Below are 22555 nucleotides of genomic sequence, written 5' to 3'. Positions count from 1 at the left end.
GGGCCAAAGAAGCAGCCCAGGGAGCTGGAGGCAGAGCAGCAGAGACAGAGTGGTGGAGCTGGGGCTGGAGCAGTCCGGAGCTGGGTGCGGTGAGCAGCTGGGGAGAGCGAGGGGGACCCTGGGCAGCGGGCCCAGCACAGGGAGACGCCTCAGCCAGGAGGCTCTGCAGGCCAGTCTCAGTGGGAAGGGGGGGGATTGGTAACCCTGACAGGGCAGGGGCAATGCTGGGAAGAAGGGTCCTGCCACCACGAGCCTGAGAGCGTGTGGCCACCACCAGAGCAAGTATCCAACCCACAGCATCCCTGCAGCACAGCCAGGGCCTGAGAAGGAGGCCTGGGACTTGCAAGGAACAGACTGAACTGTCCTGACATTCCAGAGACACTGTTTGCGATGTTCCCTGCCACAGAGCGGGTTGATGTGTTTCCTTTAACCTTCCTCATTTTTCTTTATTCTTTTTAAAATTAATTGTTGATTAAATAACTTGCTTTTCCTTTAAATTGCATGTAATGGCCAGTGGGTCAGAGAAGTGCTCAGTGCAGAGAGAGTACCCCGGAGTGGGGACACCCTAGCCCCTGTCCTAGGTGACCACAGCAGGGTTGGGGGTCGAGCCCCCCAGGAATCCTGGGCCCAGCCTTGTTGGGGTTATGAGGACTTTGCCAGGCAGCAGAGTGGAAGAGGAGTCCTCAAGGGCAGGGAGGCCTCTGGGTAAAGGAAGTGGGAGCGAGGACTCGGATCCTTTTGCTAGCCCACTTCACCGGGGTAGTGCAGAAGCCAGAAAAGTTCCCCACAATAGTGGGACTATTCCCCCGCTTACATATAGTGACAGTGACAGAGAAGAAAAGTCTTACTAGGGCATCTTGTGCATTTTCCTGCCAGTTGGGAGATATTTCCGATCATGCATTTCCAGTACTTTATGTGGACTGGTTCATTCTATGCTTTGGTGCTTCTTGAATGCTCTTCAAGAAGCACCATGTAGCTGGCAGGCACATGCATAGTATGTGGTGTATGCATCTTGGCATTCTCTGTATGAATGTGGGCACCATAGTCTCTTGCTGCATCGTTGTCAAGTGGAGGTGCCCTACAGAATCCTGAAACAACTGAATCAGGATGTGCCGTGCAAGTTCCTTAATCTTAGCTGCTTAGTTAATGGTGAGCCAGAGGCGCCTCTGAAAGATCTTATCAGGCAGCAAGTAAAATCTGTTGTGTTTGCACAGGGTATTTCTCACGCGCGTTGTGCATTTGCAGATGGTTGTAGGACAAAGGGCACACTCTCCGAGCCATTAACTTGCTGAATATGAAAATCAGCCCCTTTCTCCCCACTTTAAACAGTTTCTCTACTGGACTTTTGCACTCAATGAGCTGGATTTTTGTTTAACGCTAGTTACTGGTAAAGGATACGAAGAAACCATTGGAGCCATCGAGCACATTATAATACAAAGCACTTAGTAAAATAAATTTTCACTTGACATTTTCCATTGTAAATCGCTGTTGGGTATGGCTAACAAGCTGGTAATTCCCCAGTCCATTCATAGTCACTGACTACTTAATGGAGAGAACTGGAAATACAATAATAATACAAAAAGATGTAGTGCATTTATAATACACTGTTTTCTTCTGCATTGTGAATGCTGAAGCATGGCTGTATAAAAACTTGTTAAACTTCAAAACAGATTTATTACTTAAACATGATTTGGTTACATCAAGGATGGAAAAACATTTATAGCAAGCAGCAAAATTAATATGTATTGATTAAATTGTTTCAGGACACTGGGATCACAGGTCTGACTAATTTAAATAAATAGCAAATGTCACCGGCTACAAAATAGGCTTTAAATTATTTTTTAAACATAGGAATTATTCCTCAGGATCAATGCCCTTTTTTCTGGAGGGTTTTTTTTTAACCTTCTGTTCTTGCCATTATGCAAGATACAGGTCAGTGCTTGGCAGACTTTGGACTCTGACCACCCAGTTCAAGAACTTCACTTCTGCTTGACCCATAATATGAGGAGAAGAACTTGTTCCCCCCTCCAGTGCCTAGATTTTGTGAGAAATGAAATTGTTGTGGCAAAGTGAGAACTTAAGTCCAAAGGACTTTCTCTGACTCTCCTAAAATGTGCTGACTTTTTGATATTAGATCACCTGGTCTGGTTCCCTGCCAATCCAGGAATATTCCCTATTATACGTTTTTGTATTGTTTTGTCTAATTTTGAAAGTTCCAAGTGAGGGGTCTTTCACCAGTTCCTTCAGGAAATTATTCGACAACCTAATACTTATTACTGCCAGGAAGCTTTTCCTGTTAATCAGCCTGAACATTTTCCTTTCTTAATTTCATCCCATTATTCTGAGTTAACACCTTTCGTACTCTACCACCGTATATTATTTCTATCTCCAACTGTGGCTTTATCACCTTCAGATATTTGTATTCTGTTGTTATATCTTCCAGCGCCACGCTTCCCTTTTGTTATCACTTAGTGTAGCAGTACAAATTGGGGCCGAGAGTTTTAAAGCTAGCTGCCTGGGGAATTCGGATGCCCAATTCATAATTAATTTTAAATAGGTAATTGGGCATCTGAATCTCCTAGGCAGCTTTGAAAATCTGACTCTGCTTGTTCTAGGCTTCCCTCATGTATCGATCTCTCTGGCCTCCTGCTCATTTTTGTTGCTCGTTGCTAGCTTGCTAATATTTTTTCTGGCAATCAGATACCCAGAATCAAATGCAAGAAAGAAGTAGATCTCATTCTGTGTCATTAGCAGCGATCTAAATTCTGTAGATAAACTCTGTTGTCCTTTTGTGCTCTCCAGATCTGATTTATTTTATAATAGTTTAATACAGTACAATAGAATTACTTTCTCCTCTTTTTTTCCCATTAGTACTTTGGGAAGGCTTTCCTGGTTTAGTTCCCACACCCTGTAGTAGAAAAGCTTTCTGTTGCGCCAGTGTAGTTCTTTGTATGTTTGATTATCTTAGAACACGGGTATACCTGTAAGTGACGTACGCATCCACTTTCATTTGCTTTATTCTTATCTCTTAGTGTTCTTGTGATTTGAGCCATTGTAGCAAATTTGAGAACTTCATTTAGTTTTGGAGTTTTTAGCTTGGACTTTGCAGTGTTGGTTGTTGATGTTTAATGTTTTGATACCAGCATATTATTTTTAAATACCTTCCTCTGGAAAGTCTTCATACATCATGCACCTAGATTTTTAGGTCTCTTCCTCCCCAGTTTTTTTCTGCTGTGCTATGGAAAGGTGAAAAAGCCTTCCTAATTTTCAAAAATCGTCACGAAGCTGCTTTCTGTGCTTATCAGGAAAGCTTTTAACTAGAATGGTATTAGCACAGTGTTAGAAAGGTGCTTAATATCTGTGATGCCCAGTCCTTTCAGGAGCACCGTGTGTGTGCACTTTTTGTCCTGGGATCTGCTCCCGAAGAGCTCTTTGGAGAGGCCAGGGCCTATTCAGTTTGAGCCTGCATGCCTTCTGCACACAGGATTGTACTGACTTAATGGGAGTTCTGCTTAGCGTGACCAGACGTCCTGATAAAATCGGGACTGTCCCGATATTTAGTTGTTTGTCCCGCGTCCCGACCAATGTATGGTCGGGACGCCGTTTGTCCCAATATTTTGCTTCAGCGGCACTCTGGCTTTTTTTTTTTGTGCTTGGGGCAGCAAAAAACCTAGAGCCAGCCCTGATGGGGGGGGGGGGGCAGGCGGTGAGCCTGTGGCTTCCCCCCCATGTGTCCCGATATTTTGTTCTTGTCATCTGGTCACCCTAGTTCTGCTCATAGAGAACTTGCAGGATTGAGCCCTTATTTTTCCCATTTCAGGGATTCTCAAACTCCACTGCACCACAACCCCCTTCTGATAAAAATTACTACAGGACCTCAGGAGGGGAGACCGAAGCCTGAGCCCACCCAAGCCCTGCCACCCTGCGTGGGAGTGGGGCAAGGGCAAAGCCCTTCCGCCCCAGGTGGGGGGGCCAAAGCCGAAGCCCCAGGGCTTCAGCCCCAGATGGGGGGCCTGTAACCTGAGCCCTGCTGCCCTGGACTGAAGCCCTCAGGCCCCAGCAAGTCTAAGCTAGCCATGGCGACCCCATTAAAACAGGGTTGCAACCCACTTTGGAGTCCTGACCCACAGTTTGAAAACTTCTGTTCTAGTTGTTGTAAGCAGGACCTGACTTGTCTTACAAAAGGGGGTCTTAAAGAGCTTGGTCCCATCTCCTTGCCTTTTATATCCTAATGTATGTTGTGGTATCTTTCATATGGTTGTTCTTTTATCCCCCTCGTTGGTATTCCCAGCTGTTAGCCACTGATTGCCTACAGCAAAGATGACAAATGACCATTGTTCTATTGGAGATGGTCTCGTTCTTCTTTGTCTCTCAGTTTGGTCAGTATTTTTCTGTATGTATTTGGGAGCCAGCGATGTTTGAGTAACACAGTTTTGTTTGGAGCTCCTGATGATTTTTCAGTTTCTTGGACAGAATGGGAAGCACAATGTGCTATTTAATGTTAATTGCTGTCCCGAGCATGAACATTTCGACTGTTTGAGGATTTACGGTGAATTGCGAGGAGAATGTGACCCCTTTTTGTAGTTCTCTTGGGTGGCATTATTTATATTAATACCCAAATTATCAAGATGGAGGAGGGATTTTACAATTGGTAAATGCAGCAGTTTAACTTTAATTTTATTTGGATTAATAAAAACTCAGACATCTGCCTGGCTTTCTTTTCAAATGTCCAACTTATTACCTGTGCATTTTTTTGGTCTGGTTAAAAACAAAATAGCATCCTCTCATTTAAAAGCAACCAGCCTTATTTTTCCTCCGCCTGTGAAGGTGGACTTCTTGAATTGTTCTGGAGCTGCAAACAGTTTCCAAAGGTGGTGCGTCTCTCCGTACTACTCTCAATAACCATAATTTACCTTACAGTGGCACACAGATGAGTAGTGAAGTCTCATAGTACTAAATTCTATAGAAACATGCAGTTATGCAAACACAAACCCTGCCCGGAAGAGCTTATAGTCCAAGGCTCCAGGCCTGTGGTGAAATCTACGCAGGCACTGGGGTTTGCCATAACAAGCCTAATGCAAGAGGAGATACAAGTGCATGGAAAAAAAAAAAAAGAACCTCCTGTCCTCCCATCCACAGACCCTATGTAACAGTGATAGGACTAAGTGATTATATGAACTAACAATGTACACAATTAGCAGATTTCAAGTCAACTTTTGAAAATCAATTTGATATCCGTGATCTCCTCTGGCCACGTTCCTAACCATTAACTAAGGAAACTATTATACTAAAGTCTGAAAGGGCATTATACCAATGTATAGTCAGTTAGCGTATTTATGCTTGAAGCACTCATGACTTTAGGAAAAGGCACTTTTTGTACAAATTAAAATATATAACTGCCAAAACCAGTGGTGAAACTCACTTCTTTCTTTTTTAAAATCTTAATTTGTGGAACTGAAAACTTAGAGTGCAGCAGGCTGGTGTGGGGTAGATTTTTTCCACCCCAGTTTGATGTGAACTAACCATTCATATAGGCAAGCCCAAAGGCAATTTCTGTCCTAAAAAGCTCATGTTCCCAAATAGTTTGCTCCCACTCTTTTGTGGTGGCCCAGAAGGACTATTCTGATGCAATGTCTGGGCCATACTATCGAGAACAGGTGCTGTAGAAATGCTTATGAACTTGCATCAGTTACAGAACCCTATCAGAGCATGGAGCCAACCTGCTGGGTTTAAGTGTGCCCTTTAAACACTTCGCTGAGTGGTTTCCTCCCCAAGATTAGTATTTTGTATTGGAAAGGGAATAAAATTTAAAACTTTGCAAATCTACAAAACAGTTTAATAAAACAATTACCTACCCTTAACTTTAGAAAGGGGGGATAATTTAAAATAAATTAAGACAGTAATCACGAAGACCATAAAATAAAAAAGTGGATAGTTTAAACTCCTTTGACGAGGCATGGAGGCTTCTAGAGCACATTGTGAGTCCCAGAAGGTATGACTCCCCTGAACAGGAAAGGAAACAGGAAGGCAGGAAAATAAAAAACTCCCATAGAGCTAAATTGCAAGGCTCAAAATGCTATTTGAGCCAAAAAGGTATCCTGCCAAAACAGGAAATCTGACTATGGCAAATCCAATAGAAAGGAGCATCAGTTATGGCTGGTGACATTTGAAGATGGAAACTGGGAGGGAATTTGACTCTTTTGACATAAAAGCTTGTCTCTCTGTCTGTCAGTCTTAGGTATTTATATGAACCCCCATTACCACAGTATCTGAGCACCTCACAGTCTGTAATGTTTTCGTCCTTGCAACACCCCTGTGAAGTTGGGCTGTGCTATTTTTCAGATGAGACACAGAGACACTAAGTGCCTTGCCCAAGGTCCCGCTGGAAGTCTGTGGAAGAGCAGGAATGTCTTTTCTGTGATGATGCCAAACTTTTAGGTAATATTGTGAGAACGACCAGTGGGTGTTACACATGTGCTCTTTTGGGGTGAGAATAGTTACATAGGCAAGATGAGTTTCATTACAGCTCTTAAGAACAAACAGACTCCTAGTAGGGAATGGATTCAGATGGGTTGTTTTGTTTTTGAGATTAGTTGGAAAGGAAGGGGAGAGTTTTACAGAGTGTAAATAGATCCCAGTGTAACCTCCTTGTTCGGCAGTGTTAGCAGTGCAGGGAAGGTAAAGAAAAGGAGAGCTACCTGGCAAAACTAATGTATGTGCCATGTAACTTCTTGGATTGAGCATTAAGTTATTTACAAAGGCTAATACTATGTGTATAGAATAACTGCAAATTGGTTGTCCAGGGAAGATAATGGGGGAGGTGTGCCGAGATCCCGGAGTACAACCTTTAACTGTGGGACTGCTGTACTTCCTTAATTCTCTAGCCTGGGTTGTCTCTCACAAAGCTAGGTCAGTGACAAGCAGTAAAACCGCTCCAGGCGCCGTGATCACTGAGTCATCAACATGTGGAGCCACACACTCGGCTAAATTGAATGAATACTCCAAACCACTCATGAATCATAGAGAGGCACCAGCAAATCACCCCAGCTCCCAGCCTTGCACCCCAGAAATATACCGTCTTACACTGCTCAAGTTTCCCTTGGACAGTGCAAGCTCATTAATAAGTTTGCCACTTCTTCAAAGGAAAGTGGACATGCACCCACTTTTTTAATCTGAGCTGAGATTCCCTAGCACTTCTACCAAAAACACACTGTTTTAGGTGAATTATAAAACAGATTTATTAACTACAGAAAAATAGATTTTAAGTGATTATAAGTAGCAGACATAGAGATCAAAATTGATTACCTAAGAAATAAAAATAAAAACAGTCTAAATTCTAACTTTAGCAGACTAAGCAAGATATAAATCAAGCAGCCTCTCACCCTAACAGACAGCTCACAGTTCCTCAATACACAGATTAGACTCCCTTCCAGTCGGGGACCAGTCTCCTGAGTTCCAAGTCTTTGTCTCCCAGATAATTTCCCTGGTGTTGGGAGGAGGGAGAGAGGCCAAGTGATGATGTCACTTGCCTCACTTTTATACTTTTTTCCAACTGCTAGAAAGATCCTTGCTGTGAGGTGAGGGTCAGGCAGTTCCCATTGTGTATGTGCTGGTCTCTAAAGAACCTCTAGGAGAATGGAGTCTTCTTCATTAACACCTGTCTGCCCAGTGATAGCTGTTCTTTTGTTGCAACTGAAAGGCTGTCTGTGGGTGTTTCCCAACCTCACAACATATTTTGGTAACACACACACAATACTTCATAAGTTCACGTACAATGATAGTACATGCAATCCAACAGGATATTAATGTTCATCAAATCAAGACTTTTTAAATGATACCTCAAAAGGCATCCTTTGTACAGAACACATCATAATCACATGGTGGTGAAAATGGGGGTTCCAGGGTGCTATTTTGAGGTACAGTGTGCCACAGGAGGGTTCTCTTTACTGGTCTGCTTGGATTATAATTAAGGCTAAGATTTTGTCATGGATATTTTTAGTAAACGTCACGGACAATAAAGAAAAATTCATGGAAGCCCATGACCTGTCCCTGATGTTTACTAAAAATATCCATGATAAAATGGGAAAGGGCTGAGCAGCTGCAGGGTGGCTGAGAGCTCCAGGGCCCCCACCACTTGTCGGGGCTCAGAGCTCCACAGTCTCCCTGCCCCACTGGGGAGCTGCCGGGGTCTCCCTGCCCGCCGTGGCAGCCAGCATACCCCCGCTGCCCATGGCGTATTGGCGCTTGGGGGCCTGCTGCCTCATGTGATGGGCATACCTCACAACTCCCTGCCCCTGCGGTGGGACCCTGTAGTTAGAATGAATCATAGAATATCACGTCCCTCGGTCTGTTGGCAATGCTCCTACTTATACAAGGGCACACTGTTGACTCATATCCAGCTTCTCGTCCACCGTAACCCCTGGGTCCTTTTCTGCAGAACTACTGCTTAGCCGTTCGGTCTCTAGCCTGTAGTAGTGCATGGGATTCTTCTGTCCTAAGTGTAGGGCTTTGCACTTGTCCCTGTTGAACCTCATCAGATTTCTTTTGGCACAATCTTCTAATTTGTCTAGGTCCCTCTGTATCCTATCTCTATGCTCCAGCGTATCTACCTCCTCTCCAAGTTTAGTGTCATATGCAAACTTGCTGAGGGTCCAATCCACGCCGTCCTCCAGATCATTAATGAAGATGTTGAACAAAACCAGCCCCAGGACCTACTGCTGGGGCACTCTGCTTGATACCTGCTGCCAACTAGACATGGAGCCATTGATCACCACACTATGATCTAGCCAGCTTTCTATCCACCTGATAGTCCATTCATCCAGCTCATACTACTTTAACTTGCTGGCAAGAATACTGTGGGAGACTGTGTCAAAAGCTTTGCTAAAGTCAAGGAATAACACGTCCACTGCTTTTCCCCTCATCCACAGAGCCAGTTATGTCATCATAGAAGGCAATTAGGTTAGTCAGGCATGACTTGCCCTTGGTGAATCCATGCTGACTGTTCCTGATCGCTTTCCTCTCCTCTAAGTGCTTCAGAATTGATTCCTTGAGGACCTGCTCCATGATTTTTCCAGGGACTGAGGTAAGGCTGACTGACCTGCAGTTCCCCGGATCCTCCTCCTTCCCTTTTTTAAAGATGGGCACTACATTAGCCTTTTTCCAGTCATCTGGGACCTCCCCCGATCGCCATGAGTTCCCAGCCCCTGTGGCTAAAGGGATCTTTGGAAGTCAGATTCCGTGACAGAATCGTAGCCTTAATCATAATGTAGGGTTCTGTGTGGAGAGGTACAAAAGTGAGAACTGAAATTTTTTTTTTTAAATTCTTGACTGAGGGATGTTCTATTTTCATCCCTTTTGGCTTCATTTTGTGCTCTGACTTTTCAGTGGTATGTTGAATAGCTGCCTTGTTTGATGGGAAGTTCCTGTCCTACGATTTTATGCTGGTAAGAAGAGTGGTGAACAAATTATACTTTTCACACATCTTAATAGAGGTGTTGTATTTACTGATGAATGAGAAACTTCCAGCCTCATTTTCCAAGAATTCAAATAGAAGCCAACTTTTGCTGTCAGCTGGCCATTTCAGTTGACTTTAGTCATTTGGTTTTGCATGAGTATAGCAGCAGGCATGAGCTGTCCTGTCAACAATTTTTTAAAATATATACAGTAAGCTAGAGTAACTCAGTGTGGCTTTGAGGCCCTAATTCAGCAGTCCATCCCTATTCAGCAAAGCACTTATACACATACTTACCTTTAAGTACATGGTTACGTCTCATTGATGTCATTGGGTTTAAGCATACGCTTACATGCTTTGCTGGATTGGGGCCTTCGTGAGATCGAAGCACAGAGCCCCTAATACAGACACTGCAGTTTAAAGTGAGCCAGTCTGTTAAACCTCATGAAAATGTTTACTGTTGTAGAAGGACAGAAAATAAGCATTTCCTTTAATAAAAAACTTGAAATCTTGATGCCTCTGAGCACATTTCATTGTGCTTCAGTTTGAGAGCTGCACAATTAGACCAGTTATAACCCTAGCACTTTGCCATTCAAATGTTATATGGAACAAAGGTCCTAGAAGGTCAGCACTGAAGAACACTCTCAGTATGTGAGACCAAGCAAGAACCTGACCCCTTGGTGTGTTACACTATAGGAAGTGTGATAAGATGTTCGGATGGAGGAGGCCTCCTGCCTCCATTATTTTTCAGTTTCCTCCTCTTCCCCCCGGTACCTGGCTTGGAGTTTAGCAATTTAGCACATGCATGTAGCTCTTGTAACACTTCCTGTTTTGTAGCTGATAAATTTTCATTGCAACGTGTATCCACGCCAGACCCTGCTGATAGCTGAAGCGCTATCTCTGCAAGACACAAAATCTTGCCTCTTGCATCCAGCTCCTGTTTTTTTCCTCTGACCAATAATTTGCAGCTTGTTATAATGAAAAACCTTATAAATGCAATATATGGTCAAAGCTTTATACCATCAGATCCATATTCTCCAACACCCCCTATTCCTGCCCAGACAAATGGATTATTTCCTCCTAACAAAGACATAGACAGGAACAATGGGAACTGATGCTAACATCTTTAATAGGGGCCAGCTGGGTCACAGACCTCAGTTGTTTCCTGTTTCTAGACAACTAGCGGGGACAGCCTACTGGTCAGGAGGACTGGGGACTGCTGATAACTGAACTGATTGAAGGAGAAGAGGAAGATGATGGTTTAGCATTCCTGTCAAGGCAAAAATGGCTGGATGGAGATGAGGACAGGGTTAGAAGGGGCAAGGAAGCAAAGTGGGGAAGAGCAGTAGAAACAATCCAAATCTCCTACCAATCCTGTACAATCCAATGACTGGAAGGTGAAGTTAGACAAATACAGATTGGAAAGAAGCCGGAAATGTTTTGCAGTGAGTAATTAACCATTGGCACAATTTACCAAGGGTCATGGTGGATTCTCCATCATTGGCAATTTTTAAATCAAGAGTGGATGTTTTTCAAAAAGCTACACTCTAGGAATTGTTTTGAGGAAGTCTGTGGCCTGTTTTATACAGGAGGTCAGACTAGCTGATCACAATGGTCCTTTCTGACCTCAGAATCTATTAATCTCCTCCTTCCAGTACCGGAAGAATCAGAAATTTGACAGCTGTGCATCAAGTATAGATTAGATTCTTGTGTAAAGGATTGCTTAGTGTAGCATACTTTTTGTTGCATTGCCAGCACCACTGAGAGGAACCCAGGCTCGGAAACTGGCTTACCATCTCCCCCTGGGAAGCAGTCGGCTTGCTGTCAAGCAGAAACCTGCTGTGTGCAATGTTAACCTGATTCATGGGAACTCTCTTCCCCAGTCACCTGCAATCTTCAATTCAATCTTTCTGCACTAATGATCTGAACAGGTATGAAATGCTAGGGAGCTTGGGGTGGTGGGGGGATAGGGGTTGTGCACTGCTCCTGTTTGTTCAACTCAGTTCATTAAAGATCCTTCTTAAATGTAGCAGTTCTCTAAGTTCCCCATCCTAGCAATAGCCCATTAGAATCCTGCAGTAAATTAGAGTGGAAGATGCTTCCCTCTTCTGATCTTTAATAAGAAAAGAGCTTTGCATTTGTAAATTGAAAAATGGAATTTGGCTTGAAAGTTACAAGTGTGTGCACACAAAAGGGTTCAGGATGTTTTGTTTAGACTAGCAATAAGTGTGGGCTGCCAATTAGCGAAATGAATGGAGGTTTGTCACAAAACAGGCTCCCTTTTTATGCTTTATAAATTTTAAGTGACAATGTCTAGATATTGGATTGGCAACCCTGGCAGAAGTCCTCTATCCACAGAGCAGATACAGTGCTGGCAGGGACAGTGAAAGCTTGTTCCACAGTACCCCACCAAGGTATCTGAATCCTGATTTAAAGGGATTATTGCTCATGGTGAGGTGGCAGTGAGGTTTGCAATGTGAGCACATGTCCACTGGTTTGAGAACAATAATTAATTTCATGTATCTCTTAAATGTAACGGGTTGGTGTGTTCAACTCTTAACCGAAAGATTGGTGGTTCCAGTCCCCTCAGGAATACAGCTAATTTTTCCAGGGTGCTCAGAAACCACAATGATGGAGGCAGTGGAAGAAATTAAATGGAAGATGCCACAGAGATAATGATTTTCAGTCTCTACGGGAGAGGACCAGACTTGGACTAGCAACATGTTCTGTTGCCACATTAGAAGACAAAATTGACAATAGTCTGGAGGAGACAGGACGACAACTCCTCTCACCTTTCTGGTGAATGACCCGCACCGATTTAGGATATGTCTACATGGCCGAAAAAAAGTCCTTCTTAATTTGGGCTAGATAGAATCATAGGGCTGGAAGGGACCTCGAGGTAATCTTGTCCAGTTCCCTGCACTCATGGCAGGACTAAGTATTATCAAGATCAGTGGTCTCCAACCTTTTTTATGCCCAAGATCACTTTTTTGAATTTAAGGGCAACCCAGGATCTACCCCTTCCCTTCTCTGAGGCCCTACCCCTTCCCCAAAGCCCCACCCCACTCACTCCATCCCCCCCCCTTTCCCACCCTCACTCACTTTCACTGGGCTGAGGTAGGGAGTTGGGGTTCGGGAGGGGCTGCGGGCTCTGGGCTGGGGCCAAGGGGTTTGCAGTGTGAGAGGGGGCTCTGGGCTGAGCCTGGGGCAGCGGGTTTGAGTTTGGGTGCGGCCTCCCGCAAGCAGCGCTTACCTCCGGCGGCTCCTGGTTGGTGGTGCAGTGTGGCTGCCGCTAGGGCAGGCTCTCTGCCTACCCCAGCCCTACGCCGCTCCCGAAAGGGGTCAATGCGCCCCTGTGGCCCTTGGGGGGTGGCAGGTGGCACATGGCTCTGCGTGCTGCCCCTCTCTGCAAGCACCACCCCTACAGCTCCCATTGGCCACAGCTCCCCCGTTCCTGGCCAATGGGAACTGCGGGGGCAGTGCTTGCAGGCAGGAGCAACGTGTGGAGGGAGACTCCTCTTCCCCTGCCCGTGGGGCCTCTCTGGCCACTTCCGGGAGCGATGTGGGACTGGGACAGGCAGGGAGCCTGTCTTAGTGGTAGCCCCGCTGTGCTGCCGGAGATCGATATCGATGGTTGGTGACCACCGATCTAGACCATCCCGCACAGGTGTTTGTCTAACCTGCTCCTAAAAATCTCCAGTGATGGAGATTCCACAGCCTCCCTAGGCAATTTATTCCAGTGCTTAAGCACCCTGACAGGTTTTTCCTAATGTCCAACCTAAACCTCCCTTGCTACAATTTAAGCTCATTGCTGCTTATCCTGTCCTCAGAGGTTAAGAGCAACAATTTTTCTCCCTCCTCCTTGTAACAACCTTTTATGTACTTGAAAACTGTTATCTTGTCCCCTCTCAGTCTTCTCTTTTCCAGATTAAACAAACCCAATTTTTTCAATCTTCCTTCATAGGTCATGTTTTCCACACCTTTAATCATTTTTGTTGCTCTTTTCTGGACTTTCTCCAATTTGTCCACATCTTTCCTGAAATGTGGCACCCAGAACTGGACACAATACTCCAGTTGAGGCCTAAGATAACCTGCATTAGTTAACTCAGGTTAAAATAGCAGTGAAGACATGACAACTGGGTTTTTAACTTGGACTAGCAGCTTGAGTTAAATTCTATAGGGCAGCCTGGGGTTGAACTCAAGCTTCTAACCTGAGTTAAAAGCTGAGCTGCAGTGTTGTCACTGCCATTTTAACCCCGGTTAGCTAAACCAAGTTAAGAATATACATTTTGGGGTGTTTTTTTTTTTTTTTTTGCTGTGTAGCCATACCCGTAGAGAGAGAGAGAATCAGAAACACTAGCTGATGGTCTGGCAACCTGGTGAAAGACACTCTGGTAAACATATAAGAGCATAAGCTCTTTCTATCTCTGCATCTAAAAGCCTGATTGTCCACTGTTTGAGCTGAAGAGCCAGGTCCATTAGCTTTCGAGGCAATAGGAGACTCATAAACTTCTGTATATAGTCCAGCTGTGTGCTGATTGGGCCACAAGCAGGCCACAGGTTGAGAACCACTGTACTAGAGGGAGACAGAGCCACGTTGTGGTAGATCTCATGTACCCCATGTACCAGTAACTTACCAAACTTCCTCTGTCAGAAAGCTTAGAATCTAGCCAGCTGTGCTTTTGACAGTTTAGCTCTGGTGGTTTTGTTTTGATTTTCTTCTTTCTGCCCTCTACCAGTTAAACTTATAATTTATAAGTGGAACTGGATCTGGTGTCTGTTGAAGGGGCACCATCACTTTAAAGATTCTGTTTCTCTCTGAAAATGTTTTACCTACTGCTGTGATAGATATCTCCAAGACTACTTTAAATGAAAGGAATTTAAGGGGGAGGACAGGCACCCCTTTCCTCCCCTAACTCCTCATTTCTTGCTATTCTTTCCTGTTTGTTTTTTGGTGCCTTTGACAGCACTTTGGCACTTTCTCCCCTGTACAGGGAGTTAGTTTCTCCTGTTTGTGTGGGCCTTTCACACAGCAAGAGGGGAGAGAAAAAAGATAAATGGGCGCGGGGTGGGGGAGAAATAGGAAAATGTGACTGTAAACACAGCAGTTAGAAGGGGCATTTGGGCAGTACCTGAAACTACTATTAACTAATCTTTAAAAAAAAATTAAAGTTAAAATTAAATGTTTTAAAAAATTAAAAAATGGAATTTGGTGCATCTGCCTGAGGAGACACTGATAGACATCTGACATAAGGGACATCAAAGCAAGAGTTAAGAAATGGCCTAGGCACGTAGCCAAAGGAGTTGTTGCGACTTCCTGCTCCAAATGGTAGCACGAAGGACGGGGAGAGGCAGATTTTATGGAGCGTCCCAGACTTGGTTACACGTAGACTTCCAAGTAACTTCCTCATTACTCAGACCTTTATTGGGTTTTGCCTCTGGTGATCTTTTCCCCTTGGCACTCCGTTTTTAATGGAAGTGAGGAATGCAAGCTCGAGAACATGTAATTTGGAACTCGAGATTGTGCAACTTTGATCTTTTTGCCCATCCCCTCTAGCTTTTCCCTTTAGAAAAAAATTCTCAGATGGCTCCTTGATCGCATACGTTCCTGAGTATATTTCCCCTCACTCACATTACACCACCGCAAAATGTGGCATTAATTATACTGGTGCTTAATAACCATGTGTGCTGCCTCAAGAAATGAGGGAGAAAGGGAAGACTAAATTAACTTTGTGTGTGTTACTTTATTACTTTTTTGTACCCCTTTCTTAATAGAAAGTGATCACAATACATAGAATTAAAACAGGCTAAATTCCACACTATTATTCTTGTAAAGTCTGTGAAGATCAAGGTTGAAATCCTGGCCCCATTGAAGTCAGGGGCAAATCTGCCATTGGCTTCTGTAGGATAAGGATTTCTTCCCCAGTCTCTCTACTTTACTGAATGTGCAAGTCCTATTAAGTCTATGATAGAATTTATTTGCATGCATGTATCTGACGATGCATCTTATATCAACAATCACATGCAAAGAAAACAACCATGAGATCCTAATTAAAAAGCTCTGGGTTTGCCTATTGTTTTGTTATAATCTGTTATGTCACGCATATCAGTACACATACACACGTGGCAAAATCATGAAATCGTAAATTCCAGTGTTGGCCATAAGTATTCTGCTAATTTAAGAAATGAAAAACCTATCCGCTAGAAAGATCAAGTTGTGAATTGACATTCCCAGTGCAAGGATCCTGGTAGAATTGTAGTGTTAATACATAAACATTCTGACAGATAAAAATGTCTTTGAATTTGTCTTCTGAAGGTAAACATTTGTCATTTATCTCATGGGAAATAAAAGTTTCAGACTGAGCAATTTTTTTGTAATGAAAGAGAGCTAATATCCTTCTATAAATAACACTCATTTTAGCAAGATAGAACACTGAGTGCTCCACTTTTTATCAATTCAGATTTCAGCACATGGAGTGTAGGGGTTATAGAATCATAGAATATCAGGGTTGGAAGGGACATCAGGAGGTCATCTAGTCCAACCCCCTGCTTCAAAGCAGGACCAATCCCCAACTAAGTCATCCCAGCCAGGGCTTTGTCAAGCCTGACCTTAAAAACCTCTAAGGAAGGAGATTCCACCACCTCCCTAGGTAACGCATTCCAGTGTTTCACCACCCTCCTCGTGAAAAAGTTTTTCCTAATATCCAACCTAAATCTCCCCCACTGCAACTTGAGACCATTACTCCTTGTTCTGTCATCTGCTACCACTGAGAACAGTCTACAGCCATCTTCTTTGGAACTCCCTTTCAGGTAGTTGAAAGCAGCTATCAAATCCCCCCTCATTCTTCTCTTCCGTAGACTAAGCATCCCCAGTTCCCTCAGCCTCTCCTCATAACTCATGTGTTCCAGACCCCTAATCATTTTTGTTGCCCTCCGCTGGACTCTTTCCAATTTTTCCACATCCTTCTTGTAGCGTGGGGCCCAAAACTGGACACAGTACTCCAGACAAGGCCTCACCAATGCCGAATAGAGGGGAATGATCACGTTCCTTGATCTGCTGGCAATGCTCCTACTTATACAGCCCAAAATCCTGTTAGCCTTCTTGGCAGCAAGGGCGCAGGTTTGATTCATATCCAGCTTCTCGCCCACTGTAACCCCTAGTTCTTCTTCGAGTGCTGTCCCTGTGGGTGCTCCACTCTAGGTGTCGGTGCGTCCCAGCGCCGTTGATGGGAGCTTTTTGGTAACAGTGCCTGGTTGGGACGCAGGCGCTCAGTTGCTATCTCCCATCTCGTTGGAATCTTCCTGAGCACCTGCATCCCGCACCCCCCTCAGTTCCTTCTCAACCGTCCCTGGCTGAAGACGGGACTTGGGACAGTGTTATTTCTCTTCTCTGGTCTCTGTAGGAAAAAAAGTATCAAAGAATATAGAAATAGTTATTAGTTACATCCCAGTTGTTTCCCTTCCTTTAGTGTAGTTTAAAAGAAAACAAACAAAAAAACAAACTTTTCGCTTCAGGCTTGCCTCCTGCTGAGACACTCTCCCCTGCCATTTCTAGTTCACAATGCCAGGGGGTTCAGGATTCAGAAAGTGTGTTTCCTGTCAGGACTCCATGTCACAGTCGGATGGGCACTCACATTGTGAGTCCCTCGGAGAAACCCACATCCCTGCAAAGTGCCTCCACTGTACGAGCCTCAAGTCAAGGGCTCGGCGTGACAGGGACCTGCGACTTAAAATACGTCTGATGGAAAAATCCCTGCAGCCCCTTTCGGAGACGGGGAAAGTTAAACCCGCTCCTACACACTCCCCGGCCAGAGCCGAACCAGTGCAGAGTGCTGCTTCACCCTCTCTGGAGCAGAGGCAAGAAGCACAGCAGTCTCCGGGGAGAGACTCTGACAAGGGTAAAGAGTCTCCTGCGAGATCTTTACCCTCTGTGCTGACAGCGCCACAGGCAGGCGCCTCAGCCCTTTCTAAAGCCTCCGCCGCGGCTGCCACAGACCGCAGAGGCAGGAACCCAACCTCCCGTACCGGGATGGTCTCCGCGGCACCGAGTGCCTCAGCGCTAAAAATAGCCGTGGTGCCGGCTGCACGCTCTGCCCTGGAGCCAGGAAGAATGTCGGCACCGAGCCTGCCTCCTGCCCCGGCAGCGGACCCCCTGCAGGGCACTTCTCACAGACCCGCGGCACCGCTGTCACTTTCACTTTCCAATGCTAATGCGGTAGAGCACAGTCCAGGCTCAGCGCAGCCCAGTGAGCAGGAGCAGCAGTTCCTCACTGAATGTGACCTCTCAGTGCCACCTGAGCCTAACTCGCCGCTCCTGGATACACAGGGCTCACTCTTCGAACAGCCGCTCTCACCACCTGAACTGGCTACCTTCACTGGCAGTGAACCCGATATACAGCAGCAGGCGGAGTTCTCCCCACCTGTCTCTCCTCCTCCGCTGGACCCTCTTCCACGTCAGGCTACGGTCCTCAGCCACCAGCCTCAGTTTCCCTACTTTGCCCCCCCGTGGATGGCACCTAAGTTTTCCTAGCCTATGCCTTGGCCCCAGTGGTACCCTTGGCCACATCCTCCTACCACTCATCCTCAGACCTCTTCCACTAAACCACTACTTGCTTCAGTGCCTCGATCTCCAGCTCCATTCACTTCTAGAGTACCTGAACCCCCTCCTGAGAACGTGAGCAACAAACCATATCCTGATTGACTGACCCCTAATTCTCCATCTGCTCCAGACAGAGCCCTCTTCCCCCCCCCCCCACAGAACGTGGACGACTGTAAACAATTTCAAGAGCTTTTCAATACTCAGTCAAGACCTCCCCCTAGAAGAAGTTCAGGAGACACAACACAAACTCCTCAGAATCCTTCAACCCTCTGCACCCTCAAAGATCATGCTCCCTATAAATGAAGCTCTCCTGGAACCAGCTGACACTCTCTGGCAAACTCCAGCTTCTTTATTACCTACCTGCAGAAAGGCCGAACGTAAATACTATGTTCCTGCTAAGGATGCTGACTTCCTATTTTCTCACCCACAAACAAAGTCTCTCGTTATGGATGCAGTCGCACAAAGGACAAAACAGCCACAATATCGGCACACCCTGCAAGACAAGGACCTTAAATGCCTTGACGTCTTCTGACGCAAGGTTTACACGTCCTCCACTCTTCAATTCAGGATTGCAAACTACTCTGCACTCCTCGCCAGCTATGACTTTGATAACTACAATAAACTTTTTGAATTTGCCTCCTACGTTCCAGAGGACAGGAGAGCAGACTTTAAATCACTTCTGAGCGAGGACTTTAGCTCAGCTCTATCAAAGTACACCTGGCGGCGCTTACCACCTTCCACATCCTGTTAGAAGGTTATTCACTCTTTGCCCCGCCCCCCACCACCACCATAAAATGATTTCTCACAGGCCTGCAAAATCTCTACCCTGAAATTTACCCAACGGCAGCTATATGGAATCTTAACCTCATTCTTCACGCTCTCATGAAACCTCCATTCGAGCCTTTGGCTACCTCCTCTCTTCTCCATATGTCCATGAAGGTAGCTTTCTTAGTTGCAGTAACATCAGCAAGGAGAGTAGGTGAAATACAAGCACCCTGGTAGCTCATCCTCCCTACACAATCTTCTCCAAAGACAAAGTCACTGTGAGACCACATCCTAAATTTCTCCCTAAGGTGATATCCACCTTCCACCTTAACCAACTGATATACTTGCCTACTTTTTATCCCAAACCTCACAAGACTCCACACGAAGCATCTCTACATATTCTCGATGTCAGGCGAGCAATCGCCTTTTACTTAGACAGGACTAAGCCATTTAGTAAATCTCCACAACTCTTTCGACTCCATGACTCCATCACCGAAAGATGGAAAGGTACGGCTATCTCTAAACAACGTCTGTCCAAGTGGATCTCTGACTACATCACATCCTCTTACTGTATTCAAAATATTCAACCGCCCGAAGACATTAGAACTCATTCCACTCGAGCTATGTCAACATCCGTTGCCTTCCTACATTACATACCCATTTCTGACCTCTGTAGAGTGGCTACATGGTCATCTGAACACGCGTTTGCCAAAAACTGTGCTATCACGCAAGATACCACAGCAGACACCATAGTAGGCCATACAGTACTCTCTATAGTACTCACTGCCGCATCTCCAAAGTCCCACCAATCATAGTGGGTACTGCTACACGTTCACCTAGAGTGGCGCACCCACAGGGACAGCACTCGAAGAAGAAGGGGAAGTTACTCACCTTGCAGTAACTGAAGTTCTTTGAGATGTGTGTCCCTGTGGGTGCTCCACTCCCCACCCTTCTTCCCTCTACTTTGGAGTACTAGTATAATCGCTCCACGGTAGAGAAGAAACTGAGGGGGGTGCGGGATGCAGGCGTTCAGGAAGATTCCGATGAGATGGGAGATGCTAACTGAGCGCCTGCGTCCTGACCAGGCACTGCTACCAAAAATCTCTGATCAACGGCGCCGGGACGCACCGACACCTAGAGTGGAGCAACCACAGGAACACACATCGCAAAGAACTTCAGTTACTGCAAGGTGAGTAACTTCCCCGTCCTTTTCTGCAGAACTGCTTGTTGGATGCAAGCTTGTTAAGAATCTTCTGTATTTTTTTAAATGGAGTGTGTTAGGGTTTGTAGGTACAAAATTTTATCCATTGTTCTCCTGAAAGTTAGCAGAGTCCATGTGATACTTTTGTGTCTTCCCCGCCCCCACCAAGGATTTCAGTGCTTTGCACCACTCCTCCTCCTCCTCTCTCTGAGTTTTAAAAAACCCAATATTGCTAGCCACCCAGCATTTATGTGCAACTCTAAATAATACAATGTGATGGAGGGTGGAATTTTGATCAGCTGAAACTGAAATGCATTTCCTTATTTTTACAGGTTTCAGAGTAACAGCCGTGTTAGTCTGTATTCGCAAAAAGAAAAGGAGGACTTGTGGCACCTTAGAGACTAACCAATTTATTAGAGCATAAGCTCTAATAAATTGGTTAGTCTCTAAGGTGCCACAAGTCCTCCTTTTCTTATTTTTACAAAGGATCCTAATGAGTTTGAGAGAAATAAAAAATGCCAAATACACTGGCACTTTCTCTCCTTCCAGCCATCTCTCACTTTACCCAATTACGATTTTTATCATGTAATAAAGATTGTACAGATTCAGCTGGCTGATGATCAGACTTTGTTTAAATGCGTACTAGATGCTCTCTGGGTTTGTTCTCTGCTTTGTCTCATCAGTGTGTCTTTTTGTGGAATGGGAAGCACATGTGGAAACCAGACACACTGTTGTCAGCTGGTAAAAGAGAGGTGATTAGAATGATGAAAGCATGGCTGTGGCTATCTGTTCACCAGCTGGAACCCCCATTTAGAGGAGAATTATTGCTGAGGCATTAGGAATCCATCAAGGAGTGCAGCAGCAGATTCCAAAGCATCTACTCCGGTTGGTATCTGAAAAACACTAGTTAGGACTCTCATCTTTAGGAATCTGAGCTATCTAGTTCTGGTCCAGATATGATGCGGATGATACTAAACTGGGAGGAGTGGTAGATATGCTGGAGGGGAGGGATAGCATACAGAAGGACCTAGACAAATTGGAGGATTGGGCCAAAAGAAATCTGATGAGGTTCAATAAGGATAAGTGCAGGGTCCTGCACTTAGGATGGAAGAATCCCATGCACCGCTACAGACTAGGGACCGAATGGCTAGGCAGCAGTTCTGCGGAAAAGGACCTAGGGGTGACAGTGGACGAGAAGCTGGATATGAGTCAGCAGTGTGCCCTTGTTGCCAAGAAGGCCAATGGCATTTTGGGATGTATAAGTAGGGGCATTGGCAGCAGATCGAGGGACGTGATCGTTCCCCTCTATTTGACATTGGTGAGGCCTCATCTGGAGTACTGTGTCCAGTTTTGGGCCCCACACTACAAGAAGGATGTGGATAAATTGGAGAGAGTCCAGCGAAGGGCAACAAAAATGATTAGGGGTCTGGAACACATGACTTATGAGGAGAGGCTGAGGGAGCTGGGATTGTTTAGCCTGCAGAAGAGAAGAATGAGGGGGGATTTGATAGTTGCTTTCAACTACCTGAAAGGGGGTTCCAAAGAGGATGGCTCTAGACTGTTCTCAATGGTAGCAGATGACAGAACGAGGAGTAATGGTCTCAAGTTGCAGTGGGGGAGGTTTAGATTGGATATTAGGAAAAACTTTTTCACTAAGAGGGTGGTGAAACACTGGAATGCGTTACCTAGGGAGGTGGTGGAATCTCCTTCCTTAGAGGTTTTTAAGGTCAGGCTTGAGAAAGCCCTGGCTGGGATGATTTAATTGGGGATCGGTCCTGCTTTGAGCAGGGGGTTGGACTAGATGACTTCCTGAGGTCCCTTCCAACCCTGATATTCTATGATTCTCATGTGGAAGCCAGTGCAGTATGTATTTAGGTTAGTGTTCTTATGAAAACGTCTCTTGAATGGTTATTCCATCCCTTCACATCTCTTCTCTTTCATCTTAATATCCCAGGTTCCCTTGATATTTTCTTTTAAGCTTAGTCACTGTTTATTGTGAGCAGTCCTCTTCCAGATGGGCCTCCAAATACTGAATGATTTTACTTGTAGTGAGTATTTACATGATTCTATTATACCTGGATATTACAGGTTGAGTCCCCACCTCTCGCTCAGACTGCACTGAGTCCTGTGTGTTGCCGTATTTTAATACATGGTATTGAGGACCAAATAACATTCTCTACTCTGAGGGATTGCCCAGTTCATTTCTGGCCTGACTTGGCAATGGAACTGCCAGTTCTTTCAGCATTTCTGACACAGCTACTATCAAGACATATCGGAAATTTCCCAGGAAACGTTTTTTTCTGGTCTTTCTAAACCAAATTTGCACATGCAGAAGCTTTGATGAAAGCACCCAAGGATTAGATTGCTTTTCTGATCCACACCCCTAATTTGCCCAGCCTTTCTGGTGCTGTGATTTTATTGTTGTATATAAGCAAATGCTGTTTTCTGACAGAAATGGAAGCCAAGGAAATGAGAGAGCCTCAGCATCATGTTATGTTTACTAAGAACTTTCTCCAGGAGCTTATATTTCCCTATAACT

The 22555-nt window shown here is 45.0% G+C and overlaps 1 protein-coding gene across 2 annotated transcripts in view; it reads left to right on the top strand.

Moving 5' to 3' along the window:
• The window catches only part of ITPK1 (inositol-tetrakisphosphate 1-kinase), a 234570-nt gene that overhangs the window by 83977 nt on the left and 128038 nt on the right, over positions 1 to 22555 (top strand). The window contains exon 1 of one of the 2 annotated variants that reach the window (XM_084631488.1): positions 11210 to 11382. The exons of the other annotated variant lie outside the window; for it this stretch is intronic. The gene's annotated coding sequence lies outside the window, so the exon portion shown is untranslated. Of the gene's footprint in view, positions 1 to 11209; positions 11383 to 22555 lie in introns of those variants that run through there. 2 annotated transcript variants of the gene reach the window in all.

The sequence above is a fragment of the Lepidochelys olivacea genome (genome assembly GCF_965140295.1).
Source record: "Lepidochelys olivacea isolate rLepOli2 genome assembly, chromosome: 6".
Classification (NCBI taxonomy): Eukaryota; Metazoa; Chordata; order Testudines; family Cheloniidae; genus Lepidochelys; species Lepidochelys olivacea.
This window is presented reverse-complemented; position numbering and strand designations above follow the sequence as displayed.